Here is a 7,928-nt window from a genome sequence, read left to right as displayed (position 1 = left end):
ACATGCTGGTAGAGAGCCGGAATGGCCTTCCATGAAAAGAAATTGCGTTTTGGCACCTGCCACTGAAGTACAGCACATTCCTCAAATTCACAAAAGGGGGCAGAGTCCACCAGCTGAAAAGGCAGCAGTTGCAGTGCTAGCAATTTGGCCAAGCTAGCATTCAGACGCTGAGCATGTGGATGGCTGGGACCAAATTTCTTTTTACGGTTTAGCAACTGGGTTAGGGAAATTTGCCTGCTAAAATCAGATGGAGGTGTACTGATAGAAGATTGGCTGTAAGTATTTGTGACACCTATTGCTACATCTTCATTCCTCCAAGTTCAGGTTTTTGAGAGGACTGGAGGTATAGTGGGGTTGGAGATCCCAGATGAGGAGCAAGGAGAAGTCCACCTTTTTCTTTGAAGTGGGTATTTCAAAAGCTGTTGCCACGGACTGCATGGGAGGTCATCATATGTCTGGTCAAGCATGTGGTGCCCAAGTGGCTGCTGTTCTGGCCACACTTGATCCGCTTCAGACATCGGTTGCAAACAGCAACGGTGCGATCTGCTACACACGTATCAAAAAAGGCTCACACCAAGGAACTTTTAAAAATCAGTGGGGAGTCAGCAGTGCCCTGCACCTGCGGAGCTCTGTGGTGTGATGCAGTAGGGTGACTGCCCTTAAGCTGCCCCCTAGAGGACTTTCTGCCTTATTGGAGTTGTGCCTCTTCCTCTATTCTATCAGGCACCCAAGTAGAGTCAGTGACCTCATCATCCCCTCACTGGAGCAAACTTGGCAGTATGCTGAGGCTGGGGGAACATGACTGCTGTTTTCTTGTCCTTCTTGGCCACCCCCCTCTCTCTAGGCTCACGTTACTCCCTTCCTCAACCTGTGAACCAACATCGGAGCCTTCTAATCACTGTGAATCCTCCAGCAGCATGTACCTGACACCGTGGTCGAATAGTTTGGGGGACTCCTCCTTGCATGATGGTGGGGCTACGGAAGGAGTGACTGTGGACAAGGAGTTGGAGGAAATGGCCCACATTGGCAGCTGCATTGGAAGGCAAACTACTCTGAGCCTGGGTGACAGAGGATGAGGAGGATGAGGATGGCTTTGTTATCCACTCCACCAACTCTTCTGCATGTTGTGGCTCAATAACATGTCCAGCTGCAGAAAAAAAGGACAAGTGTGTCCCACGGCCACCTGCACTATGGCTGCAATGTATTGTGAAAATGTTCAAAAAAATTACAGCCCTAATCTACTAAATAACACAAGTAAAGCAGCTACATACGAATGTTACAAAATTCCTAAATGTGAAAGAGCAAAAAAATGTAGCACTAGATAAAAAAAGGTAAGACTGTATAATAAAGTGCATAAATCACAAGTGATAATACCAAATATTATGTGAAAATATATGAATAAACATCGGCATATGACAACCGAACTAAAAAAACACGAGTCTGTGAGGAACTATATAGACATAAAACAGTCCCGAAAAAAGAGATCAGTCCAAATAATCAATAATCAGTCCAAATAATCAATAAATCTGTCTCAACCACGATGATGCAATTAGAGCCAGAAACGATTAGTGGATCTCTGAAGAAACGACTTTGATGGTATAAAGAAAAAATGGGTACTCTTACCAGAGCCAATGGACCTACGTGTCAGCGACAGCAGGTCAAACGAGTGTAACTGGATAAACACACGATGAGGTAGAGGCAATGCAGCAGGCCACCAGGGGTCCCCCAATCGATGTGGAATGGTCCACAATGACTTCAGGGAATCCAGTCTTCTCTTGGTGAAATCAGGATGGTGGAAAGAAGGCCGCCAACCAATGAATCACCCACCGAGGGTCCAAAACCAGCTCATAAGAAGGTGATATATAAAACAAAAGGAAGAATGCTTCCAATGGTGTAGGTCAAAAAAGGGTGGCCATTTGATTGCATAAAAACCACATACAAATAAAACAAAAAAATAAAATAGTGATCACAATGTATAAAAAAGGCAATATGAAGAGCGGAGAAACCAAGCCCTATGCGTTTCGTCCACAAAGGACTTCTACTGTGGCATCATGTATGATGATGTTTTTTTGTATCATGTTTTTTTTTTTTAGTTCGGTTGTAATATACGCCGATGTTTATTCATATATTTTCACATAATATTTGGTATTATCACTTGTGAGTTATGCACTTTATTATACAGTCTTACCTTTTTTTTTATTTAGCACTACATTTTTTGCTTTTGCACTGTATTGTGTTCCCAGGAACGCCCCATAATGTTCGTTCTTTCGGCGAACGGGCAAACATCCGATGTTCGAGTCAAACTTATGTTTGACCCAAACATCGAGCTCATCCCTAAGTCCATGTACACCATGCTGGACTTGTTATCTGTCTATGGGGCTGTAATAAAGAATACGGTACACCCTCTGGAATATAAACAAGGTTGCCTACAACTTGCTTGAAGATGACATTCTCCGTCCTTTTGCCGTTCTACAGTTCTATACTTCACAACACTGATCATGTGACCAGTGACACAGACCGGGGGGGGGGGCTGCAGATTATTTAGACAAACCATCCCCACATATTGCACAACAAGACATTCCAAGGACAGGAAACCACAAGTGATACTAATAACACATTTCTGCACAGTCCTTCTAATACATAATCCTGATATTATATAAAGAAGATAAAAATAAAATAACACAGAAAATCATAGTTAAAGGGAGAAGGGGGAAGAAGGAGTTAATTAGAGTTGGGCAGGTTAAAAAAATAAGGTTAATAAGGGTTTAGCTAGGAACAAATGTTAAAAAGACAAGTATGTTTTTTTCATTATTATATTTTTTATTTAATCGTACTTACCTAGGTGGATGCAGCATCGATCAGATGCTGCCTCTGTCCCCCGCCACTTTTAAGACAGTGATAGTTAATTTCTCAGCCTTCACTGAACAGAGAGACAGTGACTGTCAATCGGCGGCTCTCTGCTCTGACCCTCCAGCATTCCAATGGAGCGCCAGGCTGTGAAGGGGGTGGAAGTGGCTGGCTCAGGCTCTCAGTGGCTCGCTGACAGGAGGAGCTAGTTGCCAGTCCAGGCACCTGAGTGGATCTTGACTTTAAAGTAAGGATCTTTCCACAGCCTGGACCAGCTGAGTGACGTCATCTGACATAAGGCTTTAACCCGCTGTCAGCTGCAAAATGGGTCACAGGAGTGAAGAACGAACTGAACTACTGTTATCCACAAGAGAAGAACAACCAACCAAGCTATATCTATAATTCTCCTTTAATAATAAAAAAAAACTTTTTTGCTTTAGCTAACATCATATGAAGATAGAAGATAATATCTCTATCTGATCAATGTTTATAAACAATATTACTTTGTATCTCTATCTCCTGTCTTATTAATGTTTATAAACAATGTTACTTTGTATCTCTCTATCTCCTCTCTGATCAATGTTTATAAACAATGTTACTTTGTATCTCTCTATCTCCTCTCTGATCAATGTTTATAAACAATGTTACTTTGCATCTCTCTATCGCTCATCTGATCAATGTTTATAAATAGTGTGATGCTGCGTCCACACGACCGGTTTTGCCATTGGCGGAAAAGAATTTTCAACGGAAAAAGTCAGAAGGGGCATACACACGGTCGGAATATATACGATGAAAAGTTCCCGTCTGACTTTTTCTGTTGGAATGTCCAAAGGTGTGTATAGTAGGTGACTACAATATTGTCTATATCTCACCACTTTTATCGGTGAGAATGACACCCTGCAAGCCCTGTCGCGGGAGCCAGTGTCGAGCCGGCTTGCATCAGGAGTGGAAAAAATTGTTTTTTCCTTTCCCAATGAGCGGCAAGCATTGCTGACATTGATGCCAGGTTCACACTGCTGCGGTGATCCGACTTGGATTCCCGCCAATACCAGGCACTGTGTTTGGTATGAATCTTGAGGGAGAACTCCACACAAAACCAGCATGGGTTCCCCTCCAGGAGCATACCAGGCCCTTAGGTCTGGTATGGATTTTAAGAAGAACCCCAATATGCCGAAAAAACGGCATGGGGTCCCCCAGAAATCCATACCAGACCCCTATCTGAGCACGCAGCCCGGCCGGTCAGGAAAGGGGGTGGGGACAAGTGGACGCCCCACTCCTGAACCATACCAGGCCGTGTGCCCTCAACATGGGGGGTGGGTGCTTTGGCCAAGGGGGGCACCCTGCGGCCCCCCCCACCCCAAAGCACCTTGTCCCCATGCTGATGAGGACAAGGGCCTCTTGCCGACAACCCTGGCCTTTGGTTGTTGGGGTCTGTGGGCAGGGGGCTTATCGGAATCTGGGAGCCCCCTTTAATAAGGGGGCCCCAGATCCCGGGCCCCCCACCCTATGTGAATGCTTTTGGGGTACATCGTACCCCTACCCATTCACCTGGGGAAAACACACAACACAGGTTTTCAAAGTAATTTATTAGCTTCAGGGATCTTCTTCCAACTCCTTCGCACTCTCCGGTTCTTCTCTCGCTCTCCAGCGTCTTCTTCCGCTCTCCGGTTCTTCTGCCGGCTCCTCCACTATTTTCTTTCAGCTCTTTTACTAGCGGTGGCCCGGTCTTCTGCGCCCCTTTTCCCTCTTCTCTTCTTCCGATGTTGACACGATGCTCTCTCCTGCTGTAATGCCGTGTAAGCGGTGCGCAAACACTTATATAGGCACGGGGTGTGGTCACGTGCCTATATAACGAAAATGTGACATTTTCCTATTGCAGCCAGGGCAAGATGTACAGTGCCCTGTCGCCGAGAACACAATCTCGCGGTCTGGTACTGTACACGGCATGACTTTGTATCTCTCTATCTCCCGTCTGATCAATGTTTATAAACAACATTACTCATTACTTTGTATCTCTCTATCGTCTGTCTGATCAATGTTTATAAACAACATTACTTTGTATCTCTCTATCGTCTGTCTGAATAATGTTTATAAACAATGTTACTTTGTATCTTTCTATCGTCTGTCTGAATAATGTTTTAAACAGTGTACATTGGGGTTGATATCCTAAAGAGAAATGCACTGTGCACTTGGAAGTTGCTCTAGATCTGCGGGGAAGCTGTGTTGATTTCTATCATTCAATCATGTAAAAGCAAAAATTCAGCTTTTTATTTTCTGTACATGTTCCCCTCAGAACTACTGCACTTGCAGTGCACAGACTATTTACCTTAACAAATCAACCCCATTGTATCTCTCTTTCCTGGTAATTCTCGGTATCTGTTCTTATTCTGTATGTATGGACTCTGCACAGTACCACTTCTCTTGTCCTGTATGTCGGGTGTAATTCTCGGTATCTGTTCTTATTCTGTATGTATGGACTCTGCACAGTACCACTTCTCTTGTCCTGTATCCCGGGTGTAATTCTTGGTATCTGTTCTTATTCTGTATGTATGGACTCTGCACAGTACCACTTCTCTTGTCCTGTATGTCGGGTGTAATTCTCGGTATCTGTTCTTATTCTGTATGTATGGACTCTGCACAGTACCACTTCTCTTGTCCTGTATGTCGGGTGTAATTCTCGGTATCTGTTCTTATTCTGTATGTATGGACTCTGCACAGTACCACTTCTCTTGTCCTGTATGTCGGGTCTAATTCTCGGTATCTGTTCTTATTCTGTATGTATGGACTCTGCACAGTACCACTTCTCTTGTCCTGTATGTCGGGTGTAATTCTCGGTATCTGTTCTTATTCTGTATGTATGGACTCTGCACAGTACTACTTCTCCTGTCCTGTATGTCGGGTGTAATTCTCGGTATCTGTTCTTATTCTGTATGTATGGACTCTGCACAGTACTACTTCTCTTGTCCTGTATGTCGGGTGTAATTCTCGGTATCTGTTCTTATTCTGTATGTATGGACTCTGCACAGTACCACTTCTCTTGTCCTGTATGTCGGGTGTAATTCTCGGTATCTGTTCTTATTCTGTATGTATGGACTCTGCACAGTACCACTTCTCTTGTCCTGTATCCCGGGTGTAATTCTTGGTATCTGTTCTTATTCTGTATGTATGGACTCTGCACAGTACCACTTCTCTTGTCCTGTATGTCGGGTGTAATTCTCGGTATCTGTTCTTATTCTGTATGTATGGACTCTGCACAGTACCACTTCTCTTGTCCTGTATGTCGGGTGTAATTCTCGGTATCTGTTCTTATTCTGTATGTATGGACTCTGCACAGTACCACTTCTCTTGTCCTGTATGTCGGGTCTAATTCTCGGTATCTGTTCTTATTCTGTATGTATGGACTCTGCACAGTACCACTTCTCTTGTCCTGTATGTCGGGTGTAATTCTCGGTATCTGTTCTTATTCTGTATGTATGGACTCTGCACAGTACTACTTCTCCTGTCCTGTATGTCGGGTGTAATTCTCGGTATCTGTTCTTATTCTGTATGTATGGACTCTGCACAGTACTACTTCTCTTGTCCTGTATGTCAGGTGTAATTCTCGGTATCTGTTCTTATTCTGTATGTATGGACTCTGCACAGTACCACTTCTCTTGTCCTGTATGTCGGGTGTAATTCTCGGTATCTGTTCTTATTCTGTATGTATGGACTCTGCACAGTACCACTTCTCTTGTCCTGTATCCCGGGTGTAATTCTTGGTATCTGTTCTTATTCTGTATGTATGGACTCTGCACAGTACCACTTCTCTTGTCCTGTATGTCGGGTGTAATTCTCGGTATCTGTTCTTATTCTGTATGTATGGACTCTGCACAGTACCACTTCTCTTGTCCTGTATGTCGGGTGTAATTCTCGGTATCTGTTCTTATTCTGTATGTATGGACTCTGCACAGTACCACTTCTCTTGTCCTGTATGTCGGGTCTAATTCTCGGTATCTGTTCTTATTCTGTATGTATGGACTCTGCACAGTACCACTTCTCTTGTCCTGTATGTCGGGTGTAATTCTCGGTATCTGTTCTTATTCTGTATGTATGGACTCTGCACAGTACTACTTCTCCTGTCCTGTATGTCGGGTGTAATTCTCGGTATCTGTTCTTATTCTGTATGTATGGACTCTGCACAGTACTACTTCTCTTGTCCTGTATGTCGGGTGTAATTCTCGGTATCTGTTCTTATTCTGTATGTATGGACTCTGCACAGTACCACTTCTCTTGTCCTGTATGTCGGGTGTAATTCTCGGTATCTGTTCTTATTCTGTATGTATGGACTCTGCACAGTACTACTTGTCCTGTCCTGTATGTCGGGTGTAATTCTCGGTATCTGTTCTTATTCTGTATGTATGGACTCTGCACAGTACTACTTCTCTTGTCCTGTATGTCGGGTGTAATTCTCGGTATCTGTTCTTATTCTGTATGTATGGACTCTGCACAGTACTACTTCTCTTGTCCTGTATGTTGGGTGTAATTCTCGGTATCTGTTCTTATTCTGTATGTGTGGACTCTGCACAGTACTACTTCTCCTGTCCTGTATGTCGGGTGTAATTCTCGGTATCTGTTCTTATTCTGTATGTATGGACTCTGCACAGTACCACTTCTCTTGTCCTGTATGTCGGGTCTAATTCTCGGTATCTGTTCTTATTCTGTATGTATGGACTCTGCACAGTACCACTTCTCTTGTCCTGTATGTCGGGTCTAATTCTCGGTATCTGTTCTTATTCTGTATGTATGGACTCTGCACAGTACCACTTCTCTTGTCCTGTATGTCGGGTGTAATTCTCGGTATCTGTTCTTATTCTGTATGTATGGACTCTGCGCAGTACTACTTCTCTTGTCCTGTATGTCGGGTGTAATTCTCGGTATCTGTTCTTATTCTGTATGTATGGACTCTGCACAGTACTACTTCTCCTGTCCTGTATGTCGGGTGTAATTCTCGGTATCTGTTCTTATTCTGTATGTATGGACTCTGCACAGTACCACTTCTCTTGTCCTGTATGTCGGGTCTAATTCTCGGTATCTGTTCTTAT

The sequence above is a fragment of the Lithobates pipiens genome, unplaced genomic scaffold (genome assembly GCF_037356315.1).
Source record: "Lithobates pipiens isolate NorthernLeopardFrog02 unplaced genomic scaffold, aLitPip1_a1.2 Scaffold_8, whole genome shotgun sequence".
Classification (NCBI taxonomy): domain Eukaryota; kingdom Metazoa; phylum Chordata; class Amphibia; order Anura; family Ranidae; genus Lithobates; species Lithobates pipiens.
This window is presented reverse-complemented; position numbering follows the sequence as displayed.